Below are 21,994 nucleotides of genomic sequence, written 5' to 3'. Positions count from 1 at the left end.
GTATGTGGAAAGATTTAAGGATTTCTCATGTTCTGTTACCATTCTTGAACTCTTTCCTAAGTATCTGCTTGGGGACATTGTTGAAGAGAGGATTTCGGGTGTCATGGACCTAAGTTCTGATCCAGTATAAGGTTACTTTCTTATTCATTATGTATGTAAATAATTGTGGTTAGATTATCTCTTCATATATATCTTCATATAGCAGTCAGGATATTGCTTCTGATGGCTCAAATTAGCAACCTACTGAGGTAATACTCAGGCAAAGTAAGACCCGGTATATCTGAGGTAGAAACATGAAATGAACTTGGGCCTGGTGGCCATCTGAACTGCTTCTCTATGAAGTGAGTGAACCATATCCTGCACTAATGGGGAAAAGCATCTTCACAATTTTATTCCTTTTCTCAGTATGAAAATTACCTGAAATGCAGATCTCCTGAAAGCGCATGAATTTTTTAATTCATATTTGAAGCAGTGCGGACAACAGCCATTGGCAATGTCTGCAGAGGGTCACCAAAGCGTTCAGGGCTGGAGCACCTGCCCTATGAGAAGACTCTGAGGGACAGAGGCCTTCTCACCCTGCAGAAGTGATGGCTATAAGCTGACCCGTTCACAGCTGCCTGGCACCTGATAGGAGATTGTGAGAAAGTGGAGCCAGGCTCTTTACTGAGGTGTACAGTGACAAAACAAGACACATTATTTGTAAACTGTAACTGTACCAGGCTCCAACAGGATATAAGGACAAAAAAATCCACACAAGTAAAGCAGTGGAGCAGATTGCTGAGAGAGCAATACAGTGGAGCAGTCTGAAGTGTATCCATTCTTGAAGGGTTTTTTAAGACGTATCTGGAAAATATTCTGAACCAGATAGTCTGAATTCAGTTGTGACCCTAATTTATATAGGCAGTCGAACATGTGTTAGCTCAGTTCTGGTCAAACACTTTTCCATTCCAGGAGACCAAACACCAGAAAGTACTATAATTTTTATTGTTACACTATAATGTTTTTCTTAAAGAAAGACATCATTATCAAATATGTGTTTAAATGATAGGAATACAGAAACTGAAATACATAAAAGTTTTTAGGAAGCTTTAATACCATTTAAGAGGTTCAGAAACCTCAATTTCCACAAGTTTCATATGCTACATCTACAGTACCTCCACTGAAATCTCATCACCACTGATTTCCAGGCATGAAATTTCTAATGTAAGATCATATTGTAGATGAACTCAGCTTGCTGACTTTAGAGGGTTACAGCTGAGTCAAAGTATAATAGATTTATTCTGAAGTGCTGTAGTGAATTAATATCCTAAACTGATCTCATTCTCAAATCCCTAATTTATAGTTTTCTCGAAAGAGCTAAGGTCCTAACTTAACGGATAAAAATGTGTAATTACAAATAAAGTGTCATGTAGAATTAATCACGTTACTTTGGGTTAGCATAGATGACTTCAGAGCCCTCATGTGTTCATCTTTACAGGCTTACATCTTTGCTAAGGGGGAGACCCTCACCCTAATCCAAAGACCAACCAAAAAAGCTGGTTGTCTGATGTATAAACTGGCCTGCAAAGGATTACTAGATCCTAGATTCCCCATAGACAGACTGTGAACTCACTCAAAGTGCACCAGCTTTCCTAACCAGGTTATACTCCTGAATTTATTTTTCGTATAAAAGCACAACACACAAGTGACACCTGAGGGAAAGGGCACACATGAACAGTGGTAGTTCCAATTCTCTTGTAATGCCTAATCCAGTGCACTCAAAAAAACCTACTGTAATTCCACTTAATGGAGATTCCTTCCATCATGTATTTGTTGTGGTTTCGGAGCGCTTGCTGACTGCTTAATTTCTTTTAAAGAGGTTAGTATATGAAGGTTAAGTACCCCCTAAAAAAAAAACATAGTATAGAATCTAAGTCCTCCCACTCTTCAGTCCATTTAGTTCTACCTGTGAGTTCAGTGCGCAAGCTGATTAACGTGGCATTAATAAGGTGGCTAGATATTACTTGTGTTGCAAAATATGTGTTTACTGAAACTCTGCAACAGGCAAAAGGAATTGTCTGAATTGCAAATAGGCTAGTTTAGCAAACATGATGGAAGTATAGAATCTAATGAAAGAAATACCCTCTGTGCCTTTGCATTAGAGACTATCATCAGTCAGAACCAGGCTGCCTGATCACAAAAGAAAAATTGACAGTGTTTTCTTTGCATTGCTATTGGCACATGTAGCTGACAGTGTACCTTTCCTGATTGAGATAGGAGGGCAGAAATGTAATCACTTGATACTGGGATGCAGTGCTCTCTCCAAACTTAATATCAAGAACAGAGAGCACTGGGGTACTGGCAGTTATGCATCTGTACCCCTGGTTATTTATTGAGCAGTAGTATAAACAAGAATTTTAATCACAAGAAACTACCAATTCTCAATGGTAACACTGTGACAGAGAAGTTCTTGCTAGAAGCTCTCTTAAACCAAATATTTGAGCGATGCCTCAGAAAAGATCCTGAGGGGAAGCTGAAGAACAAAGCTATAATCTCAGGTCAGAACTGACAGGCACTTCATTATATTTTTTCTTCCCCTACTTTTTCTTCCCCTCCTTTTTCTTCTTTTCCTTTTCTCTCGTTATTTTTTTTCCTTCGTCTTTTCTCTTTTTTTCTTCATTTTGAATTCTGCAATTAGTTACCTAGCCAGTGTTTTGCTTCAATAAATGACATTGTCTTTCTTCTCTAAGTTTGTCCAATAATTAAGCCTGGTCTCCAAATGAACTTCCCAGTAAATAGTACTCTTGCTCTGACAGAAATGGATAACACAGTCCTAGCATAGTCTGATGCATTTTCAGGCTATGTCTGGATGAACATTTCATAATAGAAAGGGCTTCAGTTCTTTCATCATCTCAGTCTGTTTAGTGTTGTTTTTCTGCCCTGAAACTTGATTGATTTCAGTCAAAACTCAGGACAGAAAATGTACACCCTGCTCCACTTCTGCAATGGGCATTGAGTGGCATTACTCTTTCAGAAGCTGCTGCGTGCAGCACATGGGAAGAACTCATGGGGAGACCCTGAGCCTCTGCAGACCAGCTGGGCAGAATGTACCCACCAGCTGTCATGAGCTAAAGTGCCCATATCCATGCTGGGTTTTGGTATTCTCAGATTTTTCCTGAAGCTACCAGAACCAGACTGTCTTGCAGACAGAGAAACCCAGAGAGCCACAGGACTGCATGTAAGCAAACATGAAAGACATGTATATTGAAAGTCATAGTTTTGAAAAAGACTATGATGTGTCACAGTTATAGTTATTCCTAACTTGTGGCACTAGTTTTGTTTGTGGCTGTCTGAAGCTGTGATAGGAATAAATATCGATAACGTTGCTATCTCCCTTGACTACATTGCACTGGTTTTGGCTGGGACAGAGTTAATTTTCCCCATAGCAGCTTGTATAGGATATTTTTTGGTTTTAAGAACAAAACAGTGTTGATAACACATCCCTGTTTTTGTTGTTGCTGATCGTTGCTTGCCTTTTCTGCTCCTTAGAGACTACAACACCAGCAAACAATCTGGGACACAGCTGGGACAGCTGACCCCAACTGACCAAGGCATATCCCATGCCATATAATGTCCTTAGCAATAAAAGGTGGTGGAAAGGAGGAGTAAGGTGTGACATTTGGAGTTACGATGTCTGCCTTCCCAAGTAATAATTACAGGTGTTGGAGTCCTGCTGTCCTGAAAATGGCTGAACACCTGCGTGCCGATGAGAAGCAATGAATGAATTCCTTATTTTGCTTTGCTTTTGCTTTCCCATTAGTTTCTTCAGTTTTACTCTTGTGATTCTTTTCTGTATTTCACTGGAGGGGGGCAAACAAAAGGCTGTGTGTGGCTGAGCTACTTACTGGGGTTAAACCACAACAAACACCTACTGATGTCCTCTGATTCTTCACAGAACTATAAGGGAGACAAATCTGGGCCAAATAGAAGTTAAACATCTTCATGTGGAAGAATCTAATTAACATTGCAGGGGATGAGAAGCATTTTGAAACACCTGGAAATATATATATAAAAATACTACTAGCATTTGAGAAGATATTAGCACTGAAAATTTTACTTACTTTTATAGAGCATATATAAATTGCCAGTATCTTTCATTTAACCTTAAATTTGCCTTCCATCTCGAACTTTCTTCCTATTCAAATGTATTATTATTCATGCAGGGCAAAAGGACCACTCTAGGGTTAAGTCACATTTTCTGCCTGTTGCAACACATACTATATTCCCAAATGCCTGGTGACAACACACATAATTACTTTTTAATTTCTTTCAAGCACCTCTCATCTGGGAGTACAGAATAGCCTAAAACACATCTTTTCATAAATATTACACAGAAAAGCTCCTGACTATTAAGATAAAAAGCTACTTATTTCAGCACATCCCACTAGAAGGAGAAGTTCTTATTTTTATAACAGAATCCAAATCCTGTTTATTTGTTTCAGCAGGTGTCTGCATGATTCAAAGGTGTCTGTGGTAATCTGGGATTCATGGGGCTGCTTTGACAAAATCTGCTGTGATGATCACATATGGAAGTATGGTAGCAGATTTTCCAGTACACTGTATGCAGTACAGATCACCTGCAGACCATACTTCAGATGAGCATGGATCCATGCTGTCACAAGTGAGCACATGGAAGTGACAGCCACCAGCCTCTGTCCCCCCGAGTCTGCAAGTTGAGGAAAGGGTACTCAAAAGCCAGTTTAAAGGTGAGATCTGCACTTGTGCAATTGATCTTGCAGCCTCCAGTTCTGCTCTAGTAGCCCTGCCACAGACTACCTGGTTGTAATAAAACCTCAGGGGCTTCAAGTACCAGTTGTTCCATCAGGTTTTGTTCTCTTCCTTCACCCCTTCAGTCTGCCACAGCTTTGCTTCCCTCCATGAGCCCTGCTTGCTACGAGGACTGAGTCGGGGACAGAGTGGCTGTACTCTGAAGGTCCCTGTACTCTTCTGCCATGTCAGAAAACATCCCTGGTATGGATTGACCTCATGGGTTGTCCCGGTTAGCAACCCAGCTCCAGGTGTTGAACCTTTTTGGAGATGAGCCCAATTCCTTGTTCTGTGGTATGCCATTATGAGAGGAAAGCAGCTTTATGACATGCAAATCTAAATCTCTAGCTGCCTATGATTCAAACACACAGGGAAATACATCTGCTTAAGGCCTTGTAGGTTTAAGGATTCTCTTTGAAAAAAATTCAGATGCAGTTCATTGGAGAAAATTCGTACCTTCTCTTTACACCTCCTCTTGCTACCACCTAGCCTTTTCTGCATACCATTTTTACTTCTCTTCTGAGCAAGACAGTGGCTAAAATGCACTACATTTGCACACTTTGAATAGCTTGTCTTCTGTTCAGGTTTATTTATTTTGCTTTGCTTTGCCATGGGCTGTTCTGTCATCCCTAATTTTAAAAAATAGCTCTGTTATTCCTCTAGATCAAAGCAGAGACACTCCTTAGAAAAGCTGGTGCACTGGTTGTCTTCATGATCCATCCTCGTGATGTGGATCTGGCAACATCAGCAGCAGCTCTGTCTCCAGCTTTCAAGTCCACAAAGCCAGCTTTGTCCTGGGTCTGATGCCCATCTCCACACCCTGTAGGAGGTCCTAAGGGTCTATGCCATTGACAGTCTTAGCAAGCCTGAAAAAAGTTTATTAGCAGCTACTGATGAACCAGCTGTATGGGTCCTTGCAAAGAATTGTAGTTCATTAGCAGCTGCCCTGTGGGGAGGGCAGCCAAGTACCTGACTAATTTTGCAGCCTGTCAGACTCAGATCAGCAGGTTTGGAACAGCTCTTCAGTACCACTCAAAGCTGTCTGTACTTCTCAGAGCTGATCTAAGTGCCAGGAAAGGAGCACAAATCTCCATGCCAATGGCAGCAGGATGGGGATTAGACCTCTCCTGTCTATTAAAGCATTCTGGGAAAGACAGCTTTTATAGCTCTCTATAAATAAGAAGATTTACTGTAGATGGTGATTTCAGCTGAAGATAAGTTTTAGTGTTGCTATGCATTTAAAGATTTTTTAAATGTAGATTAATTTATCTGACAAACACAAAGATGGGAATGTGCAACAACTTCTTAGTATTCTATGATATCCTCAGAAAAGGCACATCATTTTGTAGCAGTGTGATGTGGAAACATCTACTCAGCAAACCCAGAGGTAATGTTTAACAAATGATATAGCCTAGGTTATGGAAATTATAACCAGTGCATGAGAAACTAGTGTTATGTTCTCGTGATATGAGGCTGACAAGTGTCTATTTGTGCATGCTACCAAGCACATCTCTGGCTGAAAGTGTGATTCTTTACCCTACTCAGCCCTTAGAGGGGATGGTAGCTACAGTTTAAATTAACAGTGAAGACAAGGATCTGGAAAAGTCAAATCCTTCCCCACAGTGTGTTTGGCTAACAGAGGTGACTAGGCATAGGAAAAACAAAATGATGGATGAGTTGACACTTGTGCACTCAACAAAGAATGTACAAGAGGAAATTCTGGCTGATCTCAGCAAAAAAAAACCCTCCAATGTGACCCTGACCATGTCCTTCTGCTTGGGCAATCATTTATATCCAATAACATTCTAGGAGCTGATTCTTATATCAAATATATTGAATGAATCCCAACTGCCTCTGACAGAAACAAGATTTTGTGCTTCTTTATTCACTCTTATTCCTGAAGAGGCAGATTGTACCACTGACTGGCTCAGCAGGAAACTGCTTTGGCACATAGTTCTACTGTATTGGGTAGAAACAGGCAGATTCATCACAATCCATTCTCATTTTAATTTCAATTTTTCTGTACATAGGCTAAATTAAATGGGCATAATATTCTAATTATTCTGTCTCATTTCAAGGATTTTGATTGACATATGGAAAAAGAATGGCTGATTATTCTAACTACGTAAAATTTTATACTATGAACAACTCTGCATACATTGCAAATTAAAATTCACAATCCCTGAGTTAAGATTAGTTGTTTGACTAACATTAATGCTTTTTTTACACAAATGTTAGAATTTGACCATACATGTCATTTTCATAACAGGTGAGATAGGTTTGATATTTACATAAGCTCAACACTGGGACAATAGGTGTATTTATTGCTTACATAACCGGGTGTCAAAAATTATGCAATAAGTAATTTTTTACTGCCACCTTGTGGTGCTACAGGCTTTTGATGATAAAAAAGAGACAAACAAGGCGCTACGCAAGCCAAATAAAACCAAAAGGCTATACAATTATGCTGATAAATTCCCCCTCCATGTCATCTGTTTTTTTACTCATCACTTTTGACTTTCATAATTTATCTCGTTGTTGTCATTTGTACATAAAATCACTATGTACAAGCTGCAAAATAAGAACAATTTGTCCTGTATGCATAAACAGTATCTGAACATAGCTGAACATAACATATCTGAATGAGCTCTTTGAAACAATTTGAAAAAGTCTCAATGCTAAATCTTGGTTTTTACTATTTTTTTTTAACCTAATTGCCAGTGCCTCAGTGCTTCTAGAAACAAAAAATTGCATTTTCAGATGCATTGTATATTTTGTACAGGTTCTTTCCTGATTTGCATGTGTTGAAGATAGTTTTGGTTGCCAGGCTAGCAATCCTAAATGCCTCTGTGACACTTACAGAAGCAACTTTCACTGGCCTTACTCTGCACTTGAAAGTAAACACTTGCAGCCTATAATGTACTTTTCTGCAATATGACAAACTTTGAAAATCAACCTTGATGCATCAAGTGATGTTGCAGCGCTGTTCATGTTATCTGCTGGCATTCGTTGATTTTATTTTGCTCTCCTGTAGTGCTTGTGGAGAGATTCATCTCATGCCTCTACTGTGATTCCTGTGTTGATGTTGGCATTACATAGATTTCTCAGTTTTCTTGTTTCTGAGTGATTGTTCTGAGTGATTCTGGTATGTTGTTAAATAAATGGCCTTTGTTAAATTCCTTCTTACCAGAAGATTTCCTCCTCAAGCAGTGCTTGAAGACTGAAGCTACAGTATTCGCCTTCTGGTAAAGCTCTTTTGAGAATCGTAACCCCTCCCTATAACCCCATCCCAAACTGTAGTTTATCAGCAATTCATGAAATCAGGCAGACAACTACATCACATCCCAAGGTAGGAAAGTGTGCTCTAGTTAGCCTAACTCCTCACTTCTGCTTTTTTCTTGTGACATCAATCGGTTTAAAAAATACTGCACATCCATGGTGGTTTTGCAGCTTGCAATGTCTGGCGAGCATGAAGAAAATGTTAGGCTAAACCTTCTGGGTTAAATCTATGTGAAATGGCTGTGCTAACTGTGGAGGACTACGCTTGAGAAGTATGTTGGTGTATTGCAGCAAATTAAATCACTCATGGAAAGAAAAAAGCGTAGAGGGAGAGAGGCTGACCAACAGAAGCTGGTAAAAATTACGGTTGTATTTATTTAGATGGATATAAATGAGGCTTTAATCCACCCCTCTTACGCTGAGAACAGCCCAGATTAGTGTGAAAGAAGTGTCTCAGTTGTGGCAACCAGAACAGGAGACAAGCCAGTGTGAGGTGATTTCTCCCCCTTCATACAAAAAGGTCTTCAAAGAGTCTGCTTTTCTTTTGGACTTGCTCTTGTCCCCATGTGCATGGAGGATGATTTTACTGTGGCATTTAGACTGGCTTCCTGCTTGGGAACTTCATAACTCTCATCATGTCCTTTAACTTTATACTCTTCATTTACTTCTGCATAATCTATCAGTTGCCCAGAATGAGGGCTGCCGCAGAGATAAAAATCCAGTGTCTCTGCTGGGGCACTCAGATACAACTTACTCAGCTCTCCTGGGTGATTTGTGCGTGGCTGTTACAGCATCCTTCAGTCTGCTTGCCATCTCCTTCCTCTTGAGCTAACAAGGAGTCATGTTTTCCAGCAAGATGCTTTCTACATGAAGAGGCAGACCTTTTTTCTTTTTTCTTTTTCATGAATATAAACCCATGTGCATTGTCCTGGCCATAGAGAATGGAAAATCTTTCATATGTTTTTGTTTCAGTTGTTCCTTCCATACCTCTTCCTTGTTCTCACAGCACCTTCCAGATTTCAATGCTTCAGCAACTACCTATATTTGGGAGTTAAGGGTCTATAAGAAAAGGTCACAGCATTTAGAGGACACTGACCAGTCAGAGTCAGAAAGGACTTGAATTGTGATTTTAAGGTACTTTTAGAAAGGAGTCTTTACAAACTAAATATTTCTAGATGGCACAGGAGAAAGCTGTGGGACTAGGGAGGGATCTAGGATAGAAGCAGAGGACATCAGTCCCAGGTAACATATCCAGTGGATTTGGAGAAGGAAGGCAGAAGGGACATGGGGCAACTGAAGGAAAAAATTAGAAAAGAATGCAATTTTTTTGTTGATTAATTTTTATAACCTGTCTTCTCCCTTTGACCATCCCACTTATAAAAGCTGGTAGCTATGAGGCCACCTTATGATGTATAAAGGCAGAAATACCTCTTAGTGCTTGCTGTGCAGAGAAGCTCAAAAGGGCTACAGAATACAGGTGTTTGGGTTGCTTTAGTTTTGTGGGGAGGTGTTCTTTTTTTTTTTCTTCTTTTCTGATGGCGTGCCATCAGCTGGAGTAGCGTACCACAAAGAATCTGGAAGTAGGGCTAAATTAGATCTAATATAAGAAACTGGTCTAACAAAAGATACCCCAATTTATTCTACTTTTTGTATGGAAGAGAAGCATAATACGTACATATCAGCATCAAACCCTACCTTTTCCTCCTGAAAAATGGATGAGCTCAAATGCTTATAAAAAACAATCTCATGTCTGAATAGGTATCTATGGTGGCATAATTTAAAATAACATAAACCAATGATTATCACAGCTGATGGTATCTCCAAAGACATAGGTTGAAATGGAAGAAATAGTGAAAGGCCTGGCAGAATTATTGTGATCTCAAATATAGAAGAAAAGTAAAGATGGCAAGAGAAAAACTCAGTAAAAACATTTTAACTTGATACTAGGGGATTGAAAACAGTATGAAAAGACCGCAGCAAATAATTACAACCATAAGAGAAAAGAAAGTGTCTCTACAAGTTCAAAGATGCTTGTGCTGCCGAAAAGCACAATTATAGCCTCAGTCTACTGCCTCAGCTATTGTCAAAAGCAGCGTTACAAACAACAACAAAGTGCCAGCAGCATGAAAAATATGACTGTAGCCATCTCCAATGAAAGAAGAAGTGTGACAGTGACCCCCACATCTGTCTTTTTGGTTAATGAGAAAAGTGGTGGTGTGTGAAGCAACACAGACGGTTGCAGTGGCTGTCATAATGTTTGTTAAAGAGAGATTTACAAAAGTGGCAGGAGTGAGTTCACTACAGTTCAATCTAGCTTTCACTCATGCACAGACAGGTCACTGGAATTTCAAAATTACTGTTTTCACTGCAATTTATAAGCCGAAAAGCCAGTGGCTTAGGCAAGACTGTTAATCAATTTTGCCCCTTCAGAGCTTCACACAAGGCATCAGTTAGCAGGAAGCTGGGGACTTCCATCATGGCTTTCCCTGGTCCTCTGGGAACTCGGGAGCTTCTTCCTGATGTTTGGGTCTAGCCAGACCAACCTCCTGCTGCAGGGCTGTCCTCTGGCTGCAACCTGTCCCTTAGGGTACCTTGCGGCCACTTGGGTCAGGCGGTCACTACACCTCATAACTCTGAGCAGGACTGAACCTACACTATCCACATGGCTGAATGGGCTTTCTATCTCAGACTTCTTTTGAAGCCAATGTCCATTTAACAGCTAGCATGGGGTACAAACTTCTGTCTTGCCTGTCTGACTTTCACTGCTCTTTAACACTAGCGGTCTTCAACAGGACATAACTAGTGGTAAAATTCAGTTGCTTTTCTGTCTTTTTTTTTTTTTTTTACCAATTTTCACACACAGTTTGAAATTGTTCTCCCTGTCCCTTTGGATTTTCTGGACCTGAGCCGTGTCATGTAGGTGACACAATAGTTTAATTTAGATATATGAATCTCTTGCAATGGAATTGAATTCACATGACATCCAAATGTTGTCAGAGAAAAGGCAAGTTAAGGGAAGTAGCAACATAAAGCCTATTAACAGAATTCTCTAATCTGTCAAATGCCAGATTTTTTTACGTCAGCAACATCTGACACTCAGGGAAGGAAAATAACAGCAGCGGTGGAGCCCACCTGAAACAAGAATATATTTGTGTTAATTACTGTGCAGTTATGTGACAAACTTCTCTAGAGAACTGACAACCCAACAGGAACAATAAAAAAGATGGATGGGAAAGAACTTTTGTTTTCTTGTGTCATCGCACTGATTTATACCTAGTGTCAAGTTATTCTAGACAAGTACAACAATTCTAGGTGGGTTTTGCCCTTGGAAAACCTTCTGAAAAATTCGCAGAGAAACAACCTAAGAGCCTACTGAATTGCATTCAATCCAGACTGCAGAACTGAAACTGATATAGTAGCACCAACAGATAGCTTCCCCCTCAACAAAACATTTGTTCTCAGCCTCTCCATTGCATTTGATATGGTCATAACCATAAAATACTGCTGTTGGGTGAGAGGGTAATGACAACCATTCTAAACATTGTGCCAAAATGTACTGAAGCCCTCCAACTGGGTGGCATAAAGTTCCTTGGCTGTGAATACAGATACGTACTTGTCCATTGTGCAAGTCCTTTCCCTAATCTCTCTCAGCTTGGCACCCAAAAGGACTGTTATCATGTTGTGTTTCTAGACTTTCCCAGTCTGGTAAAAGATAAACTGTATTCAGTGACATTTCCCAGCAGGACTTTATCAGTGTAATGTAATTAAGAATGAACCTTGAAATTCAAAGTGGTAGAAGACAATATGAAGCCCTTCTGCCTTACCTAAAGATGCCTCTGCAGCATCTATGGGTGCCTCCATGTGTAGTCTTGGTTCTTTCAAGATGCAGCACTTTCCACCGTGCAGGGTTGCAATGCCCTGATCTACATAGACAGTCAAAGCCAAGTGGTTCCTCTCTGGGAAACCAAGCTGTAGCTTGTGCTTTGAGGTGCCATGTGGAGTATCCTGTCATTAATGGGGAAATATGGGAACAGAAGTCCTCCAGCGTTATCTTAGGAACTTCTGTAGAATATATTATTTTGGAAAGAGCTACAGTTCCACACATGTATGCATATCAAGAGAATTAAAGTTCAAGAAGGTGAAAAGAGCTCTGGTCCTGCTTTTGGATTTTTACTTGAGACAGAGCTGTTTCTGACACAGCTGCATGACCAGAAATCTGCACCTATATTATTGAAATCTATGCAGATTTCTAGAAAACTGAGCTTCAACAGAAGTTTCTAGCAAATAATTCCTCAAATATCAGTTTCCATCAGCTAAAAGGTAAAGGCAAATGGCTTGAAATGATGGAGAAAAATCCCATTCTACTTAGTCATGGATGCATCCTGAGTTTGCTCTGATACAGTAGTAAACTCCTGTAAGTAGAGAAGACAGACCTTCATGAGAAGGCATACAGTCCACAGGTGGTGGGTTGGCATTGTCTGGCGAAGACGAACAGCTGATCCATGCACTGAAAATCAATGACATTTTAAAACAAAACAGTTATTTTAATAGCTTACTATGCATGGGGGTAGGACTAGGTGATCTCCAGAAGTCTCTTCCAACCCTAACAATTCCGTGATTCTGTGGTATGAATCAGATTTCCCATGTGGCCCAATAGATGTCCCCATACTATGGCAAATTGGAACAAATCTGAAAGAACTATGAACATGCACAAATTTTTCCCTTCACACACTGGGTTATCATGCAATTATGAATCAAATGCAAGCTCCTAATCCTCATCTTTAAAGCATCAAATATCCCACTATTACCTCAGGCTCTGAAAGAGACCATCATGTGTAATGACTTTCCTTAGTACAACTAAACTTTCTACAGTAATGGCAATGAAGTCACAAAATAAACAACTTTCTCAGTGAGAGTCCAAGACTTGGAAATGTACTTTCAGGGGCAAACTTCACAACTTTTGCTATAAGCACAAGGCACTTCTTTGACTTTAACCCTTCTAATATAAACCTATAGAAATATGGATATAAAAATTGCAAAGCAAACACTCCACTAACATACTTCTCTTTCCTCAAAGGACATGAAACAGATGTATAATTACTTCTTTAGTGTCTTACTGGCAGCTGTTCTAAAACTACGGTTATAAGAACAGTATAAACATCTGTAATGTAGAAATATGTAAAGCACTTTATTCAAAGTCAGACAAGAGCTGCATAGTTTAACTATAGAAAGAGCATGGGTGTTCTGTAACCCCTGGACTTTACCATCTTCTTGTAGTACAGAGCCTTGACGATAGAAGATATTCTGACTAACAGAAATCTAAGATTCCCCTATAACTCTAAACATACTACCATTTAAGAAACCTTTTTAAAAAGAGATAGATGCTTGCTTCAAAGGATTTGGGGCCAAAGGTAATGCTGATATAACACAGAGTAAATATGTCAGTGGAAATGAAAATCCATATATTTTCATCAGTGGGGGGTGGGGTCAAGAACATCTCGAAAGAAGCCAAAAGTCTCACCTACATTTAGAAAGCTAACTTACTTCAGAAAAGTATATGCAGGCCAATAACCAGTTGTGAATTTCACTGAGACTTATGCATCAGTTTATGTGCTGTTCAATTTCAGAAACATTGTAGAATGAATGAGAGTTACTTTATCCAACAAAACGATCATGTTGAACAAGTGACTAAGAGTAATCTAATCTGTCTTCTCAAATACTCTTCAACTACACATCCAGATGTATACAAATTCTGAGGTAGGGGGATTTATTTACATTTTAGATCACACATCTTGAATTTTCTGTCCCCAAACTTAGCATTTCAAGCTGACAAGAGACTAAGAATCAGATGCTTGCTTGCACCTCGAACACAGTGCAAGAAAACAGTTTAACATATCCTTCTGTATATTCAAACAAAAAAAGCACTTAAAACAGGTGGCTACCTCCCTAGCAATGCATGAAGTAAATAATACAAGATCCTTAAGTACCTATACAAATTCTAGCCACTCTAGACTCCCTATTTAGTCAACAGTGAGAATGCTTCTTCTAAAAGAATCAATTGCAGCTTCTGAGACTAAATTGCCTTTTAGAGAAACTTTTGCTGTTGTTGTTGACTGCATACGGAAACCAAAATGGTCATGTTTTGTGCTTAGCCATGTCAGGATGTGTCAGACAGTTTTTGCCTTTTGGCCAGGTCTCAGAAGAAGCTCTGACTACATCAAATGGAAACATGCAATATGTGTAAGCTAACTGTGTACAGAGCAATACATAGAAGATGTCATTAAAAACAGCGAATCCAGACAGAAGTGCCAGTATTTTTTCTTTCCAAACAAGGAAAATTCACTCAACACAAAGTGGAAAACAAGTAATAACATATCTAATGGTGAAAGAGCATTAGCTGTGACATTGTCTGAGCTCTTTGGTAGCTCTTTTGGTGATTTTCTTCAATAAAAATTGGGTAGCTGTGCATTTTATTTTTTCACCACAGACGTTTTTAAATACCTTCATAAATCTGGATGTTAACATCCCCTAAAGTGTAGGCTGAAGTAAAACATGACATTCATAACTGATTATTGGCCTGTGTTAATATGTTAGGAGATATAGTTGTCATTTTGTTTTCAGCAGAGTTATCTAAACAAGTAAGATTTTAACTATTTGCACCATGGCAATATGTAGTATCAAGAAAGTTATTTATGTTTTATATTTTTTCTTTTTTATGCTGAAGTAATCTAGCTTCCTAAAGGTAGGAGAGACTTCTTACTTCTTTTGAGATGTTCTTGACCCCTCCACTGATGAAAATATATGTATTTTCATTTTCATTAACATATTGTAAAACACAGTCTACCTGTTCTGCTGAAAAGTATAGCTAAAAGATGATCAGGTTAATTTTCTACGTCAGTATTCTGGAACTTGTGGAGCTTGAGATTTCTCCTTGAATTAGGAGTTAAATGACTGCACAGATGAAGAACACTTACAGGAATCATTTAAAGCATCAGATAGGGTCATATCTGACACCTGATAACATCACTATGTGCCTAACCCTTTCTGGTAAATAGTGGTTTACATTTCTTCAGTTCTTGCTCTCAACTTCAGATAGGCTCTTCATCCTTCTCCTACTATCTGGAACATTTTAGGGAAAAAAAATAAAAAAAGTTTCTTTAAAAGTATGCTATCTGAGATTATCCTAAAATCTGCATTAGGAGTCTTTCCAGTTTATTCTTAAGAGTAGGTCTTACAGTGGTGTAAAGCTAACACAAAATCAGTAAGTCGCTTTTAGTAACACTGAGGTTTCTGACTTAACTCCTCATTTTCTGTAGAGGTCCAGGAAGAAAATATCTTCAGTCTTCTCTGTTATGGAGAACTGTAAGTGAAACAAGAACCAATTTAGAGTCACTTAATTCAAAGTAAAGTTCCCATAACTAAAGTTCATTTTAACCTCCTGGGACATGTTCAAGAGTTTTGATACTGGTGTGATATATCTCCTATTTCTGACATGATTTACATATGGAAATTGCTTTTCTATGCACAATCTTTTTTCTTTTGTTGTCCCAGTATCATGACAATATATTCCCAAATGCAATTTTATTTTCCTAGGTTTCCCTCTGGATTTACTTTTTTTTTTTCCCTAAAAAATGGGGCTTTCCTATAGGGAGTGGTTAAAAAGGTATGAATATTCTGAAAATGAACATATTTACATGGGTTGACATAGCTGGAGCATCTTGCAAAAAAGGGGCTGACTCTACCTTCTCCATTCTGCAGATAGTCTTCTGGGAGCTCAGGGGAAAAAAGGATTGGATCTTCAAACTGTGCAGGAAAATTAAACCCGTGCAACTAAAAAATGTTCTGACTTTCTGAGTAAAAGTGTCCTCAAAATGCCAAAAGTTACAGCCTTCCAGAATGTAGCATGTAGAATGTTTCTTCACAAATCAAGACTAAGGTGAAAAGGAAGCACAAAGACAAAACTGCAGGACTTTATTGTCCTTGAGGTATATTTCAGGAAGGAAGGATGGTTATGAATCTAAGATGATTAAATACTAATGGCACAAACTTCACAAGTGATGAAACAGCCAAATAAATTACCAGTGCTTTAAACCAGACACATTTAGATTAACAGTACTTTTGTGAGACAGTTTGATAAATGTCTCAAATTTAGCAGTGCTGCTTCATCCCCATTTCAGGGACCTTTGACCTTGGTCACCTGATTATTAATTGGACTGGTTGTATCTGTGCATTGTGAGATGTCATACCCCTTAGCTGGGTAACGTTCTTTGTAAAAATACAGGATCTTATTTATGATTCTGTAGCACAGGGTTTCTCAGAAAGTAAAAGCTCTAAGTCGCTGTTTTAGCATGTCAGTATCAATAGTATTCAAATTATTAAAGACAGATCTTCTTTGATAATTTCCAAGTTGAACACAAATGTTCAGTTTGTCTAGACTTCAGGTCAAGCATTTTGAATTCCTGTTATTATTCATCAAAGTTGGTTGTTTTATTATGACAAACGCAAAATTCTTATTTACTCTAAGTAGTAACTTACTCCATAGAAACTGCATTGACTTCAGCACCATTACTTACAATGTAAAGCACTATTTATTTTAGCTGTCCTACCCTGATATGCAAAACCATATACTATTTGGCACTAAATTACTGTTGTCCTTACAAACCAGGTTTGCTCACAGCAAGAAGCATTGAGCCATGAGACAGTGTTCCAAGGACATCCATGCAACCTGCAAACACTGTCTGCTGGACAGGCTTATAAGCCCCAAAATATACGTTTATATGCTAGGCAAGCCAGGCTCTTTTATACCAAATAGTACAGAGGGATTTGCCAACATGCATTTTTTGTATTTTTTTCAGTATTTACAATTTCCATAGTTTGCTAGTGCTTGCTATCTTACTTTCTCTCCATAAACCAGTCTATAATTAGATAAAGTTTAGAATCTACTCAGAAATATCAAACTTAAAGTGAAATTTGACTGTAAAGGTTGGAAAGGATGTTCAATTAATTTTGCTAGAAAATGTTTTTCATTATTCCCCTTTCTCTACACAGAAAGAGATCTGAGATCTGAAGCTCTGCTATCAGATCTTATTAGGTGCTCATTCCAGATCAACAGTATTTGTCACTGATAGAAGTTCTAGCTCTGCCCCTGGCATATCCCATCCAAGTAACTGTCACACCGCAATTCTTTTTGTCATTTCTGAAAACAGATGTTTTAGAAGTTTTCTAACAATGAAGCAACTATTTCTTTTCACTTTGATTGATTTCACGTAATTGCCCTATTAGCCAACATACCGTTTAATATTTTCTGTTGTAAGGAAATTTATTTGACAGTTTTCTAAGAAATATTTTTAGATTTTGCTGAGCACAATTAAAAATAAAACTGCTGGGTTTTTTGTTTAGAACCTTTGCAGCAATGCATCTAAAAAGACTAGAATTGTTTAGCTTGTTTTCTTTATGTGTTATATATGCAGATAGTATTTCAGACACTGACAGCATCATGGCAGCCCAAATCACTGCATGATACCTATATTACAGATAGTGAAGTAGTGAACTGAGTATCCTTCAGAGGTACTAGATAACCTGCTGTTTGCTTTGAAAAGTCAGCTAGCTCAAGCTTTGTATAAAAACTGAGTTTTGCTTACTATAGCCTTAATGTGAAAAAATCCAGCATATGCTTTTGAATACTTCCTAGAATAAATCTGTATATGACAGGCTTCATGAATCTGATGCCTTCATATATAAGCAAAACAGGAACAGATGCTTGTGTTGGTGACCCCATCATCTATTCAACACCCCCTCCATCTAACCCTCTTCAAGTCTTAATCTGTATTCTTTGTCAGTGATTAGGTTGATATCCCAACCAAGTAAATCCCTTTGATCTATATTTTTGTGTTTTTATTATTTCTTTAACTGAGGGCAAGTAAAGCAGTAAGCAGGTTCACATAAATGCATATGATGCTTCCAATATTCAGGGATTTTTTTTCATTTAATTGGTGGTTTCAAGCAAGGTTCTGACCACAGCCTTGATTTTGTCTTTAGGCTATTGCATTGCATGTCTGTCAATGTTTATGTATCCTGACAGATCATCCTTATCTCCATCACTTGTGGGATATTGAAGTGCATAGTCTAACTAGCATTTCATTTCCATGGAAAAAAACTTAGTAAAATGGTAAATCTGTGTTGCTGTCAGGAAGAAATTGATGGACATTCATCCTCTTAGAAGAGAAAAGAGCAAAGCTAATCACAGAATCACAGAATCCCAAGGGTTGGAAGGGACCTCAAAAGATCATCTAGTCCAAGCCCCCTGCAAGAGCAGGGTAACCTAGATTACATCACACAGGAACTTGCCCAGGTGGGCCTTGAATATCTCCAACGTAGGAGACTCCACAACCCCCCTGGGCAACCTGTTCCAGTGCTCTGTCACTCTCACAGTAAAGAAATTTTTCCTGATGTTCACATGGAGCCTCCTATGCTCCAGTTTACACCCATTGCCCCTTGTCCTATCACTGGACGTCACTGAAAAAACCTAGCTCCATCATCCTGATACTCACCCTTTACATGTTTGTAAACATCGATGAGGTCACCCCTCAGTCTCCTCTAAGCAAAAGAGACCCAGCTCCCTCAGCCTCTCCTCATAAAGGAGATGTTCCACTCCCTTAATCATTTTTGTGGCTCTGTGCTGGACTCTTTCAAGCAATCTCCTGTCCTTCTTAAACTGAGGGGCCCAGAACTGGATCATATACTCCAGTTCTTTCTGCTGAAGGCAAATTAAAGGTGCAGCCTCATGGAGATCAATATAACAAGGGTGGCCATTGTGAGAGAAGCAGACGGAGTTTTCTTTGGATTTTCTGCAGCCCTCTGGGGATTTCCTGCTATTGAACCACACATCCTTTATGCAGTACTTATGAATATTTAGTTAGCACCAGTTACATAACTCTATCAATTGGTTCTTAAACTGTGTGCCTTAAGCATCTTTATTAGGTGTGGATGTTGATTTTTTAAAAAAGAACTAAAAAAAACCTTTAGATTTAACCATAGTTTTTTGTGCTTTTCTGTCTATTCTGAATACAAAGGACTTTAATGACCTTTTGATTGCATTTCCTTTCCTTACTGCTGGCAATTAAAATCTCTTCCTTGCACAGATATATTTTTTATAATATTTTAATTTTTCTTGGATAAACAAGAAACACATTGTCAGAACAAGCTGGTTTACAACATTCAAAAAGTCTTGTAGTTCTTTTCTTTTAAAGAATGAAAACAGTCTTAAACACAGTATTCTGATAATGGTATCTCTAACGCTATTATCAGAAATGACAACGCTTCCTTGTTTTTCCTGATACCCCTTAAGAATTGTTTTAGCATTCTAAGTGTCATTTCAGAGTCAGCTATTTTCCTACCATCATGCCTAATTTCTTTTGAGTCACAGCTTTCTAAATGTAACCCCCCTCTTGTTACCATAAGCACTTTTTGTTCCTAGTTGAATGACATTGCATTTGGAAGAGTTAAAATGTGTATTGGGACACTCCAAGTGGCAATTCAAAGGCTATATTTTGTTTCAGATTCACAGCAAGATGCCTGTGGGAGCTCATGAGCCTGAGCAGAATGCAGTGGGATAGTTCGACTATTGCCAAGCTCCAGCATGCAGCCTGGAGTCTGAGAAAACTTCTCCAGCCTGTGAGACCTTGGATATTGTTATCAGGCAGCTGAAAATCAGCATGCCGACAAAAGTGGCCACCACAAAGGCCACTGAGGTTCAGTGTCAGGACAGGGTCAAACACAGGTGCTGACAGAAAGAAATGTTCTTCTTTAACACTTGTCTAAAGAGAGTGTTCATGTAATATGGGCACTGTGAAAAAAAACAGGCAGTAAATTTACTACAACAAAAATTTCATTCAGATGTATGAATGTATTTCATTTACTACTAAAACTGTCTGAGACAGTGATAACCTGAACCTGTAATGAAAAAGTTTCAGTCAGGACAGGACAAATATGGGCAAGAAGATAAGCCCTATAAATTCCCAGCCCTCAGTATTTGCTTATCCTGTACAGATGGTTATGCACTACATCTGCAATCTCTCTCCTCCTCTGGCAGAAAAAATTACTGAACATATGATAGATGACAAAAATAAATGGAAAACTGTTACGTCCTGTGTGGTGCAATTACCAATCTTTCCAAAAACTTCATGCTTCATTTACATTAAAGTAGATAATTAAACTTGTATTCCAGCATGATATGGAGAATCCATAAGCTTAAGCAGATAGATGTGTAGCACTCTCATGACAGAATCATAACTGGTCTGAGATCATGCTTGAACTTCCTATTTTCCAAGGACTATTCACATCACTGAACTTGTATTATAACATAACCCTGCAAGAGGACATTTCATCCACTGAGACTTACAAGTAGGTTAAAAGCAATGTAATAGTTGTTTTTCTAAAAATTGGAGTCTTAAAAAGTGCTTCGTACATCACTGTATATTTCAATACTGTGGAAAATATGGCATTAAATAATCTATTGTAAGTGCCCTTTAAACTGTCTCATTAGTGTGATATGATGTTTCTGACATTTTTATATTTCTGATACTTTTATGCTTAGGCACGTTGCATTGTGTTATACTTGGTTGGCAATGGAAGCTTTCAAACAGTTACCAGCTTTACTAAACAGAGATTTATTTATTGTCAAGAAGACATGAATCGGAAAGAATCAGCTATCATAAAAGGCAAATATTAAAGGATGAGCTTTGTGGTTTGACTTCTCTAGATCTTGCATCTGATCAGTAGAATTGTAGCCACATTAACATTTTATGAAGAGATGCTAAAGTTGTTCCATAGAAACTATATTCAGTTACTTTTTGTTTAATATATTGTTTACATTCCCCCCCCCTATTTTTCTACAGTATAATTTACAACCTTTTGTTAAATAGTTTGAGTGAAACAGTGGTTCCAATTCTGTCCCACATTTGTAATCCATTATTTATATTGAAGGAATGATTATTTTACTCATTCTGTTCTCTGAAAGATTGATATTTCAAGCAGGAAATATATATTAAATGAATATATGTACCTCATAAGTCATAGACATGTCATTTTTACAAACAAGAAAAATACCCAATTACACAATGTTTAAAATGTTGTTTAAATGTTGTCCAGTTATAATTATTAGAATTCAAGAAGAGAACCAATCTGGTTTTAAAAGACTCCTCTGTCACACGATGCCAGTTATCTATGGATTTCTCTGTGACATACAATGCCAGAAAAATAATTAAATTTCTTTGGCGAAGGTTCTTGTGATTTTGGCATTGCTGTCTTCATCATATTTTTATATGGGATAGGACTTAATTTCCCATTCATCTGATCTTTAGATAAAGCTGCAGTGACTTTGAAATTTTCTAATTAAGTCACTGGTATCTGCTTACTTCATGATATCACGTGTGCAGCTGATTTAGAAACTGTAGAAACTTGCAGATTTGTCTGTGAAGACCAGATAGTTATCAAAATTCATAGGGCTGAGTTAGTTGAGTTATGAATCATAGGAAATAAGTATATCATGTTTATTTGTGGAAATAGTCTTATTTTTACCTAGTCCAGGAAAAAATATTTGAAACATTGACAACTCTGTTTATTGTGGATCAATTTTTTTATAAAGAAATTATAAATGTAGTAAATTTATGTTTGAAGAGACCAAATGATAGCAAAAATGAGCATGTCTGCAGCTGAAATGTCCTGGGTTCAGCAGTAGCAGTCATGTTTTTTTTTTTTTGTGTTAACTGGTGCAGTGCTGTGTTTTGACTTCTAGTTTTAGAACAGTGTTGGGGGGTAACTGGGAGTTACCCGGAAGGACACGGGCTTCCGGGTGGAACTCGCTTTCTTGGCCGGTGGTATCACGACATGAAATTTTTAGCAAGGATAT

The sequence above is a fragment of the Pezoporus wallicus genome, unplaced genomic scaffold (genome assembly GCF_028554395.1).
Source record: "Pezoporus wallicus isolate ANWC-B61680 ecotype Strahan unplaced genomic scaffold, APGP_CSIRO_Pwel_v1 contig_5069, whole genome shotgun sequence".
NCBI classification, from domain to species: Eukaryota; Metazoa; Chordata; class Aves; order Psittaciformes; family Psittacidae; genus Pezoporus; species Pezoporus wallicus.
Note: the sequence above shows the minus strand (reverse complement) of the source record.